The following is a 21,330-nucleotide window of genomic DNA, read 5'->3' on the forward strand; positions in this document are numbered from 1 at the left end:
AGAAGAATAGGATAAATAAATTAATTAATAGAAAGACATGAAAATGAATTAAATAAATTAATCTTTTCAAATTAACTATTTAATAGAAGAAGAATTATTAAATAAATATAAGATATTTATTTAATTGCTCATAGCCAATTTTATGTGTATACAATTACATTTACCGACTTGATGTTGAAATTTTTAGCACATTACCACTATAATATGGAAAATGATATTTCTATGTTCGATATTTGTTAAGCTAAACAAAAGGAATGAGAAATTCTCTTAGATTACATTCAAAGGTGGAGAGCTATTGCTGATTGCCTTCCATGCAAAGTCCCTGACTCTCAATTGGTCATAATTTTCATAAGTAATCTTCACCCAAAACTTGCGTATCACATTCGATTAAATTGCACAAGCAGATTCCATGATATCATGTCCAAGGGGCTAGCAGTTGAAAAGGCCTTAATTGATGAGGGGGTCACCACACTCTATAAGGATCATTTAGACAAGCTGGACAATGATAAATAAAAGTATTGGAATAAGAACAAGAATGTCGTCGGAGATGGAGTGACTGATTCTAAAGCTATTCAAATGATTATGGCAGCCAAGCCACCACCACAACAAACTTACGTCACTCCTCCACAATAATCTTATGTTAATCCCTCTCCATCAATCCTCGTCATTCCTCAACAACAAGCACAACATATTCAAACCAATCAAAATAATTTTATTACAGTTTCTCAAGCTCCACCAAAACCAACAGGTCATAACAACCTAAAGTGTCACTTCACTCTATTGGGATAACCTCTCGAGGTCATCTTTAAAAGGATGGAGAAACATAATTTTGTCATATACTCGCAGGCATAGCCATTTCATGAATCTAAATGTAAGGTTGATTGGTACAAAGAGAATGAGTACTGTACTTATTATCATATCAAAGGTCATTCCACAAACAAGTGCATGAAGCTTAAGAATTTTGTTCAAGACTTTATTGATAATATAAAGATTTTCATTGATCCTATCATAGGAAAGTCTCCTAATGCTCAGCTCGGGATGTACAAGAATTATTTTCCTAAGCATCAGGTTGAGGCTAGAACTTCTAATTTTGGTTAGTCTAACACAACTAATAATATCAATTATGGTGTGGTCCTTTTTTATTACATTAACACCATTGGTTGTATCAAGTATTTTCAAGGTCACGTTAGCATGATTCGTGTCAAAGGGGCAAGTAATCAATACACAACCACCACTAGAAAGGTTTGCATGATAGTTCTTGGTTCTATAGGCCCTACCCTACCTCAAGCTCCAATATCCACATAGTATAATATCCTAGAGAATTTAGGGAAGACTCTCGCATAGATTTCCATCTTGGATTTGCTCAAGTCTTCACCAGCCCATCAAGAGATCCTCACACACACTCTACAAGAAGCACGTGTCTTGAGAAATATTGGTTCTAGTCAATTCCAAGCCATGGTAGCACACTGGTCTTCCACATATCAACTTAGTTTCACCCAATCAGATGCTATGGTACCCAATCCTAATCGCATCTTCCCACTGAATATTATAGCCACTGTGAAAAAGTATAAGGTGAAATGAGTCCTGATTGATAATGTTTTGGCCCTAAATCTTTGTACATTGAATTTATTACTCAAGTGGGGTATAGTTTTGTAGATATTCATAACCAATGTATCACCATAAAAGCTTATGATAATGTTGAAAGAAGTTTGGTAGGTATGATTGATCTTCCTATTCAGGTGGGCCTAGTGATGCAGAAGGCATTGTGCCACATTGTTGATCTTGACCCTCCATTCAATATCCTTCTTGGATGCTCCTAGATCCATGACATGCAAGCCATCCCATCTAGTTTCTATCAATGCTTAAAATTTCCATACCAATGTTGCAAAATTACTATTTGTGGAGACTCTCAACCATTTGAGTATTATGGTTCCCTCGAAGCCTCATCACCATACACATACCATTTCCTTGAGATCAACATCAAAACCCCTCACACTGCTTCATCCTCTTCATATGTTGACCCTGATATAATACTTACTGTTGCCAAAGAAAATACCCGCATCTCGTCTCCCTTTTCCCAACTCAAGATCAATGATGTTGGTTATGGAGAATATGCTTTACAAGGAATTTTTATAGTTGGGGTGCTCCCATTATATACTAACACCCATGAAAATCTCACTAAAGAACAAAAAAAGAAAGAAACTGGCGTCTTAACATTTGGGGATACCATATCTCAATCTCATGGAGAGCTAAATTGGTACGTCATAGAAGGAGATATCAACCAATGGCTCTATAAATACCCCCCTGAAGATAATGATGCCCACCTTGGTTACTTCAATGACAAATACCCAACATCCCATAAGCTATCCACCAGATGACAAGATTATCAAGGTGGAGGATTATAACAAGAAGAGAAAGGAATCAAAAGACCTGTGGCCCTAACTCCTAACGTGCACTATTGGGGGCTCGATTTTGGATGTCCCTCTAATGAAACCTTGACTTTAGCTAGTACTCCTCAAAATGACGATAGTGGATTCATTGGCATCAAAGGCATACTTGAGGAGGATTTTAAACATGCATATGACAATATAGAGAACTCCTCAACCTTTGGCACCTTCAACCTTTTTAACACATCCATCCTTTTGATTGACCTTTCCCTTCACCACCCTGAATTATTGATTGGGTCCAAACTATTGCATACCTAGACACTTTCCAAAATGATGCAATACTCCTAGAATTCTTAGTGGCGACTAAATGCGCACCATATCAGGATGTGACTCTAAATATAGTATATAAGTTAGACCCTCAAGTTTATTTTGGGGAAGAGGGGATCCTTAACGACAAAAGTGAAGAAGAACTAAAAAATCAAGATTCTAATGGTGAAAAACTCCCAAAGACGCCTATAGAGCATAAAATAGTAAAAGAAAGGGTGTATCATCTGGTGAAAACCTCTCTGAGGTTCTACTAGATGAGGATTCCCTCGTTCCCCTCATGGATATACAATGACCTAATAGATATCCCATCCTTATTGATGAGACCCAAGTTGTCAACTTGTGCACCATAGCAAATCCCAACATTACATATGTTGTCACTTCCCTGTTCATTGATGAGCTCCATGTGTTCACTCAGATCCTTCTGTAAGGAAGTTAAGTCACATAACAAATTCCTACACAAACCTTGAGAAGAGGGTTATGAATTTTTTTTATAGATCGTCACAACAGTTACAAAAACTTAACAAAAATACTTATAAACAACATTCATACCACAACAAAATGATTTACGTGGAAAAAACCCTTTTGGGAGAAAAACGCCACACTCCAAAAGAAACTCATTATATTATTCGACAATCAATTACATATTACAATATTTTTCTAGAGAAATCTCTTCATAAGAGTACCTCTAATAAGAGATTCAGAGGTAGCTCGATAGTCATAAGACTCTTACACACAACCTCTATCTCACACACCTTATATATAGGAGATACAATACAAGAAACCGCCAAATGGTATTACAAAACCATGGGATAAAACCACCCATTAAAGTATAGATGACCTTATCTCCATTATAGATGACTTATGACATGATAAAACACACATCAACACATGTCCCTCCCTTTTACAATTCATTTATGTGTCCAATGCATTTTATATTTCCTATTTCAGAAGTACAAACTTCTGGAGGCCATAACTTATAAACCGTGTGTTCAATTGACAAACCGTTTGAAGCGTCAAAAAGGTTGCAAAGTTCTCTATCACCTTGTAAACAATTATACAATTTACACCCACTTTTCAGGGTATTTCAGAGCCTCTAAATTACTCAAAAGTAAATTTATTTCTTTCATCACACCCCTCCAAAACAGAAACTTTCATATCTTCAAAACTAGCTATGATCTTGTGAGGAAACTTTACTGGAATGATTATCTATCCAACCAGAAGCTTTGGGGATAATTTTATATAATTTTGTTTTCAAATTAAAACTTACTATAAATAATAACTGTTAGACAATTCAAATAACCAGAAGACAACTGAGAGGGGGGGGGGGGGGGTGAATCAGTTGTCACAGATTACCAGAACCATTAGAAATTAAAAATTTAATACCGGAACCCAAAAAATTAATACTGGAATAGAAATTAAAGCAATTAATCATAAACAATGATCATAGAATAAATACCATCCACATGACACCAAGATTTATACGTGGAAAACCCAATAAAGGGAAAAACTACGATGGGAAGCCTACCCACAGTCAGATAATACTTATATAGTAAGTATGTGAATTATAATTGAGGGGCCTACACTTGTGGGAAGGCCAATAACCTAGAGTACATTACTTATCACAAAAGGAGTCTCACTGACTACATAGAAATCCAGACTACAATCCAGAGAAGTGTTGAATTGCAAAAGGTAGCATCTCCTATGCCTGAGTACAGTTTCGGTTAAGCTCAATATCGGAGGACTAAATCCTCTTACATAAACCCAATTTGATCTCCAATGATCGACCAAATCCTCTGCCTGAATGATATTACATTATTTTCATATTACATCCCTTGACCATGACCTCTAACATAACCATGATGATCTACAATGAGATCTTACATCTATATATACAAACCCTCGACCATAAACAATTAGGTTGGCCACCAGATAATAAACCAATTACACAATTACAAACCATGTCGGCCTTAGACCAAACAAATAATATCCAACACATAAGACATCCCAGAAACACATCGAGAGGTCCAATCCACATGCTACATTAAAGCCGGTCCATAACCTAGATCAACCAGGACCCAATATAGGTCCACACGCTACAACAATGATCTCCATCCACCAAGTCTCGAACATGATCACCAATAGCATCCTGAAACCATATCAAAAATTGCACCAACACCACTTATGCATATCATCAAATATCTTCATCAAAAGCTTTGTCGGTGAAACCCTTGCAGGAACCAGAAACCAAGCTTCTAAGAAAATAGGATAGCATCCGATCACCAAACCAAAACCAACTGACTGAGTATGAGAATGAGTATCATGAACAAGCCAATTCCATCACCAAATCATACTGGAGCCTACCAAATCATGCCGGATCCAAATCAACCAGAAACCACTCAACCTACAGGGACTAGAAGGGTGCCGATAAAGCATCCAAACAACTAGTATTGGCATCAATGACAAAACATCAATGCAACACGTAATCAATTCCAACAAGTGGCCAACAGTCTTCCCTTTTAGCATTGATGGCAACACTAGATGTGAAAAACATCTAAGTACCAAGAAATGCCAAACAAGTCTCCCCCAATGGAAGACAACCAACAATCTCCAGCATACAACTCTAAAATAAAGACCAAACTCCCCCTGTGAATAATATCTCTGTAGAGCTTTGAATTTATCCATTTTTTCTTTTCTTTTTCACATCAATATCACTCCCCCTTTGACATCAATGCCAGAAATCTGACAAAAATATCAAAGAAAAAATATAAACCACTGAATCACAAAGCTGACTACTCCCCCTGAGCAGTAGCATCCCCACATTAGTGCCAAAATTAAAAGTATATTTGATTATGCATATTGGAATGATGCCTATTTGCATCAATCAAGTCTCCACCGGAGGAGTAGAAACTCCCAATCTATCTCTCAAGTACTCAAATGATTCCTTGGGCAAAGGTTTAGTGAAAATATATGCAATCTGCTCTTTAGTGTTCACATAAACTAGTCTAACTTCATTTGCTTCCACCTTTTCCTTCAAAATGTTATACTTGATAGATATGCGCTTTGTCTTATAATGAAATACCAGATTATTTGATATATCAATAGCAGTAGAGTTATCATAGTGAATAACTACCGATGCATCAGAATCCACCTTTATATCCTTCAACATTTGCTTCATCCATAAAACTTGTGTACAGTTAGTAGTAGCAACAACATACTTAGCTTCAGCAGTAGATAAAGAAGGACATGGTTGTTTCTTATTGATCCATGAAACCAACTTCTTTCCAAGAAAGAAAGGTCCACCGGAAGTACTTTTCCAATCATCAACATCTCCAGTCTAGTCAACATCTGTATATGCACATAAAGTAAAGTTATCTTTCTTAGGGTACCACAAACCATATTCTGATGTACCTTGTAAGTATCTAAAATCCCTTTTCACCGCAATCTCATGATTTTCTCTAGGATCACTCTGAAATCTTGAAACAATACAAACCACATTCATAATCTCAGGCCTAGTCTAAGTCAAATAAAGCATAACGCCAATCATAGATTTGTATCTTGTAGGATTTACTGGTGCAAAAACATCTTGTCTTGTCAATTTCTCATTTGTAACCATATGAGTACTTACCAGTTTAGAATCTCCCATACCAAATTTCTTCAACAATTCCTTAGCATATTTAGTTTGATAGATGAAAATACCTTTATCAGTCTGAGTAATCTGCAAACCTACGAAAATTTCACTTCCCCAATCATAGACATCTCAAATTCTTTCCCCATATTTTAGGAAAATGCTATGCACAACTTATCTTCACCTCCAAAAATAATGTCATCAACAAATACTTCAATAATTAATATATCATCACCAGTGATCTTATAATATAAATTACTGTCAGCACTACCCTTAGTAAAACCAAGCTTCAAAATATATTTATTGAACCTTGCATACCAAGCTCTAGGTGCTTGTTTTAATGCTAAAAAGCTTTCCTTAACTTACAAACCATATTTGTATCATCTCATAGTGAAAAACCATTAGGTTTCTCAATATAAACTTTCTCATCAAGATCCCCATTCAAAAATCTACATTTAACATTCATATGATAAACCTTGTAGTTTTTATAAGCAACATAGGCAAGAAATAATCTTATAGCTTCAATCCTAGCTACAGGTGCAAAGGTCTGTCCATAAACAATTCCTTCCTTCTGAGAATACCCTTTAGAAACCAATCTAGCCTTATTCCTCATAACTTGACCATCCTCATTCAATTTATTCCTAAAAACCCATTTAGTTCCAATAACATTTTTATTTTTAGCCGGGGAACCAAAGTCCATGTGTTATTTTTCTCAATCTGATCTAATTCTTCTTCCATAGCTTTCAACCAATATTCATCTCTACATGCCTCAATTACTGATACCGGTTCAACTTGTGAAATTAAAACTACCTCATTAGTTGTCAGTCTTCTTCTTCTCATCACTCCATTGCTCTTATCCCCAATGATCTGATCTTCTGAATGATTCAATCTCACATACCTAAGAGTCCTCTGACTCATTGTTCCTCTTCCTTGTTCTTCAGTTACTATAGAATTCTCTAATACTGTTGGAGTAATTGGTTCAACACTATGTTCCAGTAAAGGTGCTACCGGTTCAGATATAATCATTTTCACTACCGGTTCCTTCTCATAAACTCTGATTTGGCTCATGTTCAACTCATCTACTTTGACATTAGCACTCTCCATAATTCTCTACAATATCTTGTTATAACATCTATATGGTTTTCTTTTATTAGAATAACCAAGAAATATGCCTTCATCACATCTAGGATCAAATTTCCCAATTATGTCATCTCTCCTGATATAACATTTGCTACCAAATATTCTGAAATACTTAACTCTAGGTGTATTTCCAAACTATAATTCATAAGGCATCTTACCGGTTTCTTCTTTGATATGTACTCTGTTGAATGTATAAACCGCTATGCTCACTGCTTCTCTCTAGTACATATGAGGTAGACTATCTTCTATTATCATTGTTCTAGAAGCATCCAAGATAGTTATGTTCTTCCTTTCCACAACTCCATTCTATTGAGGTGTCCGGGGAGTAGAAAATTGTCTTCTTATACCATCCTTCTCACAAAAGACTAAATTCACCGGATGTGAATTCTCCACCATGATCTGACCTCAAATATTTAATCTTCAATCTTGTCTTAGTTTTCACTCTAGCCTTAAAGATTTTAAACTTTTCAAATGCCTCATATTTTTCTTTCAGAAAAGTAACCCACATCATTCTAGAATAATCATCAATGATTAGCATGAAATATCTATCATCTTGAAAACTTTTAACTCTAACAGGGCCACACAAATTAGTATGAATAAAATCAAGAACATCATTTGATTTATCTTGTATACTCCTGAAAGAGATTCTGACTTGTTTCCCCATTTGACATTCTTTACATATCGGATTGTAGGGCTTCATAATCTTAGGTATATCCCTAACTACCTTAGATGAACCAATCTTTACAATGTAATCAAAATTCAAATGACACAACCTTTTATTCCATAGCCAACTCTAATCAATCTGTGTAATCATACATGTCTTCACACCAGAATTCAAATGAAATATATTACCTTTTATTTGTGTACTGGTTGCAATCTCCAAACCATATCTGTTAATGATTTTGCATTTTCCATCCTTGAACTGTAATTGAAATCCCTTATCCACCAATTGTCCTACACTCAAAAGATTATGCCTTAAACCTACAATATAATAAACATTACCAGTATTGTTCTTGCCATCCAACGATATAGTTCATTTTCCTTTGATCATACATGCTTTGTCATCTCCAAATCTAACTAGACCGTCATCAAATTCTTTCAAAGATAGAAACTTCCCTTTATCTCTAGTCATATGATGTGAACAACCACTGTCAATTACCCATTCATCCTTGCTTTAAATTTTAGCAGCAAGTGCCTTCTCTTTAGGTACATTCTCTTCTAGTGATGGATCATCTTCCTTGATAGCTAGGAACACCCATTCCTTTCCATTGTTGGAACCACTAGCATAATTTCTGTCATTTCATCATCATAATCAGTAATACCTTCCTGATCTGCTATGTAGCATTATTTGTCTCTGTTTTTCCTATACTTATACTAGTTTTGATATCTAGGGTTAGGCTTAAATGATCTTATAACTCTTTCTTCAAATCTTGAATTCCTTTCAGGACATCTAGATGCAAAATGACCAATCTTATTACATGCAAAACATTTAAAATGTGCTTTTCCTTCATACTTACTTCCTACCGGTCCTTTAGGTACTCTTCTAGCAAATAGTGCTTCAAGTTGGTCAAAATCATCATCTTCTCTCTTCATATCTTCCAATTAGTTTGCATATAAAGCTTTCCGATCTTGCTTACCAGTTGCAAATGTAGATGCATGAAAATCAAGTTCATTTTTCACAGCTCCAGAAGGTCCAAATTCTTCAAGCTAAAAAACAGATAGTTTCCCAACCAAAGCATCTTTGTTGACAGATGTATTAGTCATTGTTCTCAACTCCTTAATAGAAGTAGCCTTAACTTTGTAAGCCGATGGTAGGGCTCTCAGAACTTTAGAAACAATTTCATCTTCACTCAGAGTTCCACCACAACATATAATTTCCATAACAATCTCATTTACCCTTTCCATGAATGTAGTAATCCTTTTATCTTCTTCCATCTTTAGGTTTTCATATCTCACCCAGTAACCATCAAGTTTAGCAATCTTCACTGTAGGATCACCTTCGTTAAGAATCTCCAACTTATCCCATATAGCCTTTCCAGATGATTTGTCAGTTAATCCCATTATTTGCTAATCAGAAAGCACACACAAGAGGGCTTCTCTTTCTCTACAATCATTCTCAAGCTCCTTATCCAGGTTTGCTAGAGGAGGATTGCCTGATCCTGGATTATAGGTGTGACACCATTCTGTGTGATCTCCCAAATATCGTTTCCAAGACATCTCAAATGAGTCTCCATTCGAATTTTCCATACTATGTAATTTGTTCCATCAAGCCTAGGAATATCTCTCCGAAAGATAGCTCCAGAAGAACTGGATGAACTTGAACTGTTAGTCACCATAGGATCTTGCTCAAGCGGTTAAGTTTTTTGCAGAGAGGACCAAATCTCTGATACCAATTGTTAGATAGTTCAAATAATCAGAAGACAACTAAGAGTGGGGGGGGGGGGGGTGAATCAGTTTTCACAGATTACCGAAACCATTAACAATTAAAACTTTAATACAAAAACCCAAAACATTAATATCGAAATAACAATTAAACCAATTAAGCATAAACAATAATCACAAAATAAATACCATTCACATGACACCAAGATTTGTACATGGAAAACCCAGTCAAGGGAAAAACCACAGTGGGAAGCCTACCCATAGTCAAATAATACTTCTGCAGTAAGTATGTGAATTAAAATTGAGGGGCCTGCACTTGCAGAAAGGCCAACAGCCTAGAGCGCATTGTTCATCACAAAAGGAGTCTCACTGACTACATAGAAATCCATACTACAATCCGAAGAAGTGTTGAACTGTAAAAGATAGCATCTCCTATGCCTGAGTAGAGTTCCGGTTAAGCTCAATATCAGAGGACTAAATCCTCTTACATAAACCCAATTCGATCTCCAATGATCGACCAAATTATTTGCTTGAATGATATTATATTATTCGCATATTACATCCCTTGACCATGACCTCTAACATAACCATGATGATCTACAATGAGATCTTACATCTATATATACAAACCCTCAACCATAAACAATTAGGCCGGCCACCAGATGATAAACCAATTACATAATTACAAACCATGTTGACCTTAGACCAAATAAATAATATCCAACACATAAGACATCCCAGAAACACATCAAGAGGTCCAATCCACAAGCTACATTAAAGTCGGTCCATAACCAAGATCAACTGGGACCCAATATAGGTCCACACGCTACAATAATGATCTCCATCCACTAAGTCTCGAACATGATCACCAACCACATCCTAAAACCATACCAAAAATTGCATCAATGCCACTTATGCATATCATCAAAGATCTTCATCAAAATCTTTGCCAGTGAAAGCCTCATCGAAACCACAAATCGAGATTCTAAGCAAATAGGATAGCATCCGATCACTAGACCAAAGACAACTGACTGAGTATGAGCATGAGTATCATGAACATGCCAATTCCATCACCAAATCATACCAGATCATGCTAGATCCAAATCAACCAGAAACCAGTCAACCTACCAGGACCAGAAGGGTGTCGGTAAAGTATCCAAACAACTAGTGTTGGAATCAATGACAAAACATAAATGCAACACATAATCAATTCCACCAAGTGGCCAACAGTAACATCATGTAAATAGAAGGATGAGACACCATTTTTTCCAACATATATATATCTCCTCTTGAAGGTCACTGTGAAGAAAAGAACCCTTGACATCCATCTGATGAACTTACCATTGATAGGTTCCAATAATAGAAAGAACAAGTTGGATGGAACTCATCTTGGAAACTGGCACAAAAATCTTAGAGTGATCAATTCGAGGAACTTGAGAGAAAATTTGGTGACCAAGTGAGTCTTATGCTTATCAACCAACCCATCTGTAGAATTTTTTTTTTGGTAGATCTACTTGCACTGAACAAGTTTCCTTCCCTTAGGAAGAGGACTAAATCCCAAGTATGGTTCCTCTCCAAGGAATTGAACTCCTCCTGCATAGAAACATCCCACTCAGGGACACTTGAAGCTTCTTGAAAGGACTGTGGATCCGAAGCTATCACAAAGAAGAGATGTAGAGCATGCTTGAATTGTGACCTTGCTATTATTTCATATGAAGGATCACCAACCCAATCACTTGTTGACTCCAATGTTTGATGAGCCCAAAGAAGGCTAGTAGTTGGAGAATAAGGAGAATCATCACCCTCTAAATGATGATTAAGCGAGAAGGAAGATGAATCTTCATCAACATCATCGAAAGTAGAGGAAGAAGATTCCTCAGAAGGATTAGGAGGATTAAAATCCTTGAAAAAATTATCATCATGAAGTGATAATGTCTCCATAGGAATGAAAAATGGAGAAGTGGGAAAAGAAGAATTGAAGATATCCTCCTCAAAATGAGCACTTCTCTGAACTAAAATCTCATGTCTAGTAGGATGGAGTAGGTTGTAGCCTTTAACACCATATGGATACCCAATAAATATGCAAGCCTTTCTCTATGGATCCATAGCTTTGTATTTCTTTGCTAGAATATGGGCCCATATAGGAGACCCAAACACTCGAAAGTGTTTGAATGTGGGTTTCCAACCGGTCCAAGTTTGAAAAAGATTTACCTCATTTACAACTCAATGAGGAACCCAATTCTGGATATAACATGCACAATTGATGGTCTCTGCCCAATACTGAGGTACCAATTGTTGGCAAATGCACACTCCAATGAGAAATTGTAGGTGATTGAAGGTTTTGTCATTGATGGAAACCTTGCAATCATATGATACCAGCAAGACAAATATATTGGCACCGTTAACGACAAACTCTACACTGGCACACAAAACAACGACAGTGAAAGGATGGATACCGACACTCTGGCCGACAAGAATTTTGTTGATAATATATTTTGTAATTAATTATAAAATCATTGTAAGCCGACATGACGAGTTGTAATATGACTCATTTATGTATGATATCATTGTAGAACATTTATGAATAATGTGATAGGCAAAATTATGTAGACCTAATATGCAAAATATAGGTTAAGGGTTTATGTATGAAGAGAGCTAAAACCAGTACTGGATCTGGCATAGAAGATGCTAATTTGAAGCAGTACAAGACATTGGATTTTTATAATCCATTTTTGTAAGTCAGTGTGACTTCCTTTGTAATTGAGCAGTGAGCTCTAGGCACTTGGCCTTCTTGCATGTGCAGGCCCCTCTTGTAAAACAGTAATATTCCCTTATTGGCCAGTAAGTGAATATTGTGGGTCACAAATCCCACTGAGGTTTTTCCCACACCGAGTTTCCTCGTTAAACTACTGTGTTATGGTGTGGTTTTCATGTGGTTGTTGTTATTCTTGTTTACTGCATTATTTTTGGTTTACTGGTACACAGTATTGATATGCTTTACATGTTTTAAATCAAGTAAATTTACAAACCAGTTAGATACTGATTCAACCCCCCCTCTCAGTATCTTTGGGAATCCTAACAATTGGTATCAGAGCCTGGTCCTCTATTTTCAGAAGCCTAACAACTTGAGGAAGATCTTGTCACTGGCAGAGATGGAAAACTTGAGAGAACAATTGAAAACAACTCTTTCAGACTATGATGCAGAAAAGGTGAAGAATATCAAAATTGAAGATGATCTAAAGGCTGCTCAGGATATCATTCAAGCGCTTCAAGAAAATATTACCATTGCAAGAAATAAGAGAAGAGAACTTTGTGAAAAGATGCAGAATGAGAATGGTGAAAAGGAAACTCTTAATGATATGGTGAACAAGCTAATACAAGAGACTAGTACAACACAGAATGAGATGCAGGATATGACTATGAGATTTTGTAAAGAAATTGAAGATAGGAAGAAGAATGAAGAAGACTTGGACAAAAGACTAAATGATGCTGGAAATGAAAACACAAGACTTAGTCATGAAAATGATATGTTGAAAACAGATCTAATGCACACACAAAATGACAGAACTGAACTCATAAGATAGAAAGGAATCTTGGAAAGTGAACTAACTGCTGCAAATAATCACAAGGAGAAATTCAAGAAAAGTTCAGAAGAACATGGTGACATGCCGAAGAATCAGAAACCTAATGGTGATACAAATGGCCTTGGCTTTGAAGTTGGGGAAAGCTCCGGTACTGCAAACAATCATGATCATAGCAAACCAGTAATACAACCTACTGCTTACAAGTTTAATGGCAAATGCTTTAACTGTAACAAGTATGGTCATAGAGCAAATCGGTGTAGATCTAGAAATTATCAGAACACTAATACACCCACCGGTCAATGTTCTAAATGCAACAAAGTTGGTCATAATTCAAAAAATTGCAGAATGAATGTGAGATGTTATGTTTGTGGAAGATTTGGGCACTTATCTAATCAATGTAGAACACATACCAGCATAGGATATGGGAAAGCTATTCAAAAGAACAACGTGACTTGTTATGCCTGTAACAAGATTGGACATATTGCTAAATTTTGCAGAAGTAAGGCATCACCGGCAAATAACAAAGGTCCTAGTTTGAAAGGTAAAGAAAAAGTTGAAGAGGTAAAGCAAGAATTTTCAAAACAATGGATTAGAAAGTCAGATCAGAATGTTGATATGATTACACCTCCACCGGCAGAACAAAGTAACACTCCACCGGTAGGAGACTCCTCATCTAACTAAAGAAAATTCTTTTGGGGGTTTAGCAACAAAATGAAAAACATGCTATTATTCCCTCGGTTGATGGTGAGAAGTTGAAATTACTTCTATACCGGCAGATGACTTAAGTTGTGACTTAACCAGCAAGCATTAAATGTGGTAGTTGGTGAAAATAACATTATAAAGCAAGTTTTTTGGCTCTTTTTCATTCACCGAGCATTCAAATCTTCGAGAGCGCGAAAATTCCCGAGGGAAGGTACTCCAAGCAAAGAAGTGAAGCAATCCATCAAAGCATTCATCCTTAAGGTAGATTGAGATATTTATAGCTATGGCATCTTCATCCACTCCTAAATTTATTGCAAACCCTACTGTTGTTGAAGTTGTAAAGCGACCTAGACCCGTTTTTCAGCTAGTTCCCAAAATTGCTAAGAAAGATGACAGCATAGGTGCATTCTACCAAATCCCTAAAGGAGTAGTATATGCTGAAGACCCTAGAATGTATGTACATTGTCATATTGATGAACTAGGTGATGATGAAATTAAAAATATGTATGAGACTGTAATCTGTGATGAATCCGGAAATGTCAAACCTGAACACAAGATAGTAGAAACCCTAGGTTTCATTGAAATACTTAGTATCCCGGATTTCCCCAAGGATATCATAAGGATTGTGTTAAGTAGAGTACATGGTGAATTTTTCTGGTTAGACTCTATTCACAAGATCACAAAAGAAGCGGTTAGGGCAGTAACAAGGTTACCCTACACCGGCAACAGACCTGAAAAAACTAAGAAGGTCTCAAATGACTTAGTGACAAACCTAACCGGTGCAACATTTGATAAAAGATCACAAAGGGTAAACGATGCAAAAGATACAAATATCAGATTTATCAGTATGATCTTAAGTTACAAGGCTACACATGCAAATAGGTTAAACTCAGTTTCTAGCCTATGTATTAAGAGTGCCTATGATATGGTAAATGATAATGCAAGGATAGACATATGTGAATGGCTTAAAGATGAGCTAATAGACAATCTAGGGAAGATCAAAAGGGAAAAGAAAGGAACATTCAGATTTGGAAACATACTTGTTTGTCTGATGCTATACATAACCAAACAAATACCCGGTATTGGTACTAAAGATTTTGGATTTAATATACCGGTAGGAAAACAACTATAAGAATTGTTGAACAATATCGGAGAGAACAGGGAGAAAAACATAAATGAGCACTTTCAAGCACTAAAGGCTTGAATGAAAACAAGAGTAAGGCTATCACAAGCTATTGTGGATAAGTACCAAAAGGAAATTTGTTTTGTGATAAAGAAAGATGAAATTTGGATGGAGGTAGTTATTCCTAGAACCATCTGGGTTACTAAAATGGGGTATGAGACTGATGACAACATAATAGAAACTTATGCAAAATTCCACCTGGAAGCTCCTAAGGAACCAAAAGAAAAAGTATTTGGTAGTGCTGAGACTATAGAAAGCCAAATTCAATCAAGGAAAATAGTTAAGAAGGTTGAGGCAATTGTTAGAAAAGGAGCCTGATAGGCAAAAGCTATTAAAGAAGATGTGCTAAAACAAACCGGTATAACTGAAAGTGAGTTGGAAGCACTTCAACAAGAAACTCACGTTTCATCGGTTGGAACTTCTTCAGAAAGTGACATACCTATTGTATTTAGGAGAGTTGAAAGGAAAAGAAAACCTTCACTGACACATTCTCCTACACCAAAGAGGACAAGACAGAAGCAACAGGCAGTGAGGCCCCCAGTAAAGAAATTAACTCCAAAGAAAAAGAAGATGACTCCTAAGAAGAAGACACAACAAACTATTTCTCCCATTGATAAACTTCTCAATGAAATTGTAGAGGATGGAAAGTTGAATAACATCAACAAATTATATGGCACACTATCCACCGATGACAAAGAGAAAGTAGAGAACAGTGTAATCTTACACTTAGATATTTTCAAGAAATTTTTGGTGCAAGTTGTTGATGAAATACCAATAGATCTATGTAATAGACTAGAAGCTAGAAGAGTAGCTATTGTTGAACTAGATAAGAAAATAAAGATTGAAAAACTACTTGCAGTGCACCTTGTTAACTCACCTGATGAGATAGCTCAATTAATCTTTGAGGCTAACCGGTCAGTATTCTCAACTGCTCACTAACATGTAGCATTGATGGCAGGAAGAGTGAATCAGGTAACATAGGAAACAACAGATGCATGGGACATATTCTTGGTAGAAAAAGAGAAACAAGAAGAGTATCAAAAACCTAAAACCTTCAAGGTATATCAAAAGGACAGGGACAAAGGAAAAGGTAAGGTAGGTGGACCTCCCAGTATAAAGATAACAGACAACTTACCCCTACCACCTCTAGATACTCCACTGGTAGACACTAGTGACAATCAACCGGCAACTGAGAGTATGGACACACTACATGAGGATACAAATCCTAATTCTGAGGTGTTATATACAATGAATATTGACACTCAGGAAGTCAATATTCTGGTGGATAAGGAATCAACTGATAAATTAGATGTGGTAACAGAGCCACCGACATGAAATATTGCAGTAGAAAACATTGAAATTGGGGAAGTAAAACAAACTAAAGGATCAAGTGAACCCCCAGACACTGGAAAGGCAAAAACCATAGATGTGCATACTGATGCATCCACTGAGCCACCGACAACTATTGAAATTGAAAAACCAATTGAGTCACTGGCAATAAGCAACACAGAGGAAAAACCAGTAGTGGACAACACATAGAAACAAGGAGAGCAATAGGCTCCTTCATAGGTACAGATAGAGACAGTGCCACTGACCCAAAATGAAAATCCTAAAATTTTGTTTGTAGAAATGCAAACTCAAACAGATCCTCCTGAGAAAGAGGAAAGCAAAGCTATATCTACAACCAACAGATTACAGATTGTAAAAACTATTGGACAAACATCTAGTACAACCTTGACAAAATTCAAACCTACTAAGGTAGCTGAGGTCTTATTAGATTCAATAAAGAAAATAACATAGTGCAATGCACAAGCCTATAAGGCTATAGATGACACTTTACCAATTTTGAAGATGATAGCACCAAAGTGTAGTGTTGAGAATAAAGATTCTTTGAGCCAATTAGATACATTATCTAAGTATATAACCGACAACCTAATAATACTGGACAAAATAAATGAGGATACATTTAAGGAAAGAATGATAAAAAAGAAAGAAAAACTCTTTATGGAAATTGTGAATAAGAACAAAGAGGAAATGGATACTCTTTTATTGGAACTCAGTGAAATCATTTTTGACTTCAAGAAATTGTATAGGGACACTTGCAAAACAGATGTATTAACAGAGGATCTTGACAAAGAAATCAGAAAAGCACAGGATAAGATTAATAATATTTCTGATAATTTGATTGGAACATAAGACTCATTTTTGGAATTAGAGAAGAAAATTGCAGAGCAGGAAGAGAAAATCAAGAAACTGGAAAATGAAAAACAAAGAATAAAGGACAAAGCAAAGGACTTAAAATGCAGACTTGGTCCAAGACTAGAGTATCTTATTTATTTGAGAAAAGAAATATTAGAGGCTCTGGTTCCCAGACTAAAGACACGGGAAGAGAAAATTCACATACTCACCTGTACAATGCAGAGGACTCAAGAAGCCATAAAAGACTGCAAAACATTCAGCAATGGAATAAATCTAGTTTTGACAGACATTTTTCAGATTGTAACCCACTGGTTACAAGAATCTAGGCAGGCCTCCACTGACAGTGAATGACAACCTTTGTCATTGATGTCAAAGGGGGAGTAGAGGAATGAGAAAAATGGTTCATCTGCTCAGGGGGAGCACATAATTTTGAGCATACAATTTTGGTAAGACATTTTTGGCAGAATATCTTTGGATATTATTTTTGAACTCTTTTTGATTTTTCTCATGAGTGTTGCCATCAATGCCAAAGGGGGAGATTGTTGGCAAATGCACACTCCAATGAGAAATTGTAGTTGATTGAAGGTTTTGTCATTGATGGAAACCTTGCAATCATATGACACCGACAAGACAAATATATTGGCACCCGCAACGACAAACTCTACACCGACACACAAAACACCATCAGTGAAAGGATGGATACCAACACTCTGGCCAACAAGAATTTTGTTGATAATATATTTTGTAATTAATTGTAAAATCATTGTAAGCCGACATGGCGAGTTGTAATATGACTCATATATGTATGAGATCATTGTAGAACATTTATGAATAATGTGATAGGCAAAATTATGCAGACCTAATCTGTGAAATATAGGTTAAGGGTTTATGTATGAAGCAGAGCTAAAACCGGTACTGGATCTGGCATAGCAGATGCTAATTTGAAGCAGTACAAGACATTGGATTTGTATAATCCATTTTTGTAAGTCAGTGTGACTTCCTTTGTAATTGAGGAGTGAGATCTAGGCACTTGGCCTTCCTACATGTGCAGGCCCCTCTTGTAAAACAGTAATATTCCCTTATTGGCTAGTAAGTGAATATTGTGGGTCACAAATCCCACTGAGGTTTTTCCCACACTGAGTTTCCTCGTTAAACTACTGTGTTATGGTGTGCTTTTCATGTGGTTGTTGTTATTCTTGTTTATTGCATTATTTTTGTTTTAACAGTACACAGTATATATATGCTTTACATGTTTTAAATTAAGTAAATTCACAAACCGGTTAGATACTAATTCATCCCCCCCTCTCAGTATCTTTGGGAATCCTAACACCAATGATCTAGAGTTAATTTACAATTAGCCATTTCCTTCAAGGACCTCTTCTTACATTATACAACTCCATTTTGTTGTGGAGTGTAGGGAACTATGTGTTGAAGATCAATGCCTTCTGAGATACAAAACCGCTCAAACATTTGGTTGACACATTCCCCCCTATTATCAGTGTGCAAAACCTGGATGCTTTTCTCTGATTGTTTTTTTGCAAAAGATTTTAATTCTTGAAAAGACTCAAAAACTTCAAACTTTTGTTTGAGAAAATATACAAAGGTGTATCGGGAAAGATAATCAATGAATGTCAAGATATATTTGGCCCTACTAAAAGAAGGATGTGGAAATGGTCCAACCAAATCACTGTGTATTAACTCCAAAATTTGTGTGGCTCTACATGCTTTGCCTTTATCATTTTTTTCTTTAGGATGCTTTCCAAGAATGCATCCTTGACAAACTCCATTAGAAAATCAAATAGAATGCAACCCTATAACCATGTCATGTCGATTGAGTTGTTGCAAGTAGCGGTAGTTCAAGTGGGCAAACAACTGATGCCACAAATGACTTTGCCTTTCCCACTACAATTGTAGACCCATTGTGCATCTCACTAATTACCACTGTGTCTATGTGAACTCAACCCGCTTGTCAGAGCTAGTGTGAGTGATATGATAGACAAATAGGAGATTAGTTGACAAAGATGGAACACAAAGGACATCTTGAAATTTTTTTTCATCCACATCAATGGACCCTCTCCCATGCACTTTAGGAGGATTTTCATCACCCAATAGAATAGATGGTATAGAACATGATTCCAAGGAGGGAAAACTACCTTTTGATGAAGCCATGTGGTGCAAAGGACTTGCGTCAATAATCTAGGAATTGGGTTGTGATGAAAAATAAAATAGATCCTTGTCCTTTTATTTCCCTTACTTGTGTCCTTTGAAGATTCTTGAGATGAAGTTGTTTTGAAAGAATCAGGCACCTTGATGTTGTTCTTTTTGAGAAGATGAGACAAGTGATCAATTTGCTTCTTCAAACATTTATGTTCATCACGACCATTCTTCTTGCAATAGGAACAATTAGTTTTCTCCTTCTTGGGCTTATCACCTTTTGAAGAAGATGCATCATTAGATGCTTTTGGTGCAACCAATTTCTGTTCTTGCTTCTTTTGTTTCTTTTCTTTCTTAGAAGGCCCTTTTTGATCTTTTGTACCCCGATTTGCAGCCAAGGCATGAGATTTAGAGGGCTTAATTGTGCCCATTTGAATCAACTTATCTTCTTCTTTTGTGATTTCATTCGCAAAATGATCAAGAGAAGACATTTTATAGCTGGTTCCTAATGCAATTTTCATGGCATACAATGTAGAAACAAAAACTAAATGGTTTGGACCAAGTTTGGAAGGAATGCTAAGAATCAATTGTGAATCTTTCTTGTCTATCCCATATGCCTTCAATTGCCATCTTATAGCCTTTAGTTTTGTGAAGAATTTTTGAATTGTATCAAAATATCATGGATTTAACCCTATTATCTCATTCTCCAATTGGCATTCCCTTAATTCATCTTGTTTACCAAATGACCCTTCTAAAGTTGTCCATACATCATTTGGGGTTGTAGCAGATTCAAAGTGAAAAATAAGACCAGGATATACAAACATGCATAGAGTATCATAAGCTTCATCACATTTGTTAAACCATTTTGAATTTTCTCCAATTAGACATGGTTCAGTTTGATGAATAATGATATACTACTAAGGTCCAAACTGGTACTAAGAGGGGGGGGGGGGTGAATCAATACACACAAAAACTTGATCCGACACTTTGACAAATGAAAACACAGATAATTGGTTGTCTTCACCATTGTACTTAACCATAGCTATACCGGTTAAACAAAAATACTTCAAACAACATTCAACAGATCTCAAATCTTGATACCTACTTCACCAATTTAATCATGCATGAGTTATACAAATAAAGACCACAACCATTTGACAATGCATGCATATCTAACTTAATCAAAATCCACTCAATCATCACAAAAAAAATCACAACCCATCACACACAAATTTTTCATGTGGAAACCCAAATGGGAAAAACTACAGTGGGGATGAATACCCACAAGCCTGTTTGTGAACTCTTTTGAAGTCCGCTCTATTAGGAGCCTAGTTTGGTTAAAGACTTTACAATAAAGGTTCTATTAGGAACCGATCCTGTTAGGGATTACCCGGTTAAGGGATGGCTATATACCCTATTAAAGGTTGAAACCCTATTAAAGGTTACCTCACTAGAGGATTTAAAGAACTCAATAAACTTGAGTCGCCTGGTTAGAGGATTTACAACAAAGCTTGTTAAAGCTACCCGGTCAAGGGATTTACCTTTTGTTGAAATGGTTAGAAGACAATAGGTAAAACTCTGATCTGATAACAACACTCCTTGCTAAGGCAGATCCTTTTGAGTTCCTCTCTTCTGCAATCACACTTT

Source organism: Cryptomeria japonica, chromosome 3, assembly GCF_030272615.1.
Source record: "Cryptomeria japonica chromosome 3, Sugi_1.0, whole genome shotgun sequence".
NCBI classification, from domain to species: Eukaryota; Viridiplantae; Streptophyta; class Pinopsida; order Cupressales; family Cupressaceae; genus Cryptomeria; species Cryptomeria japonica.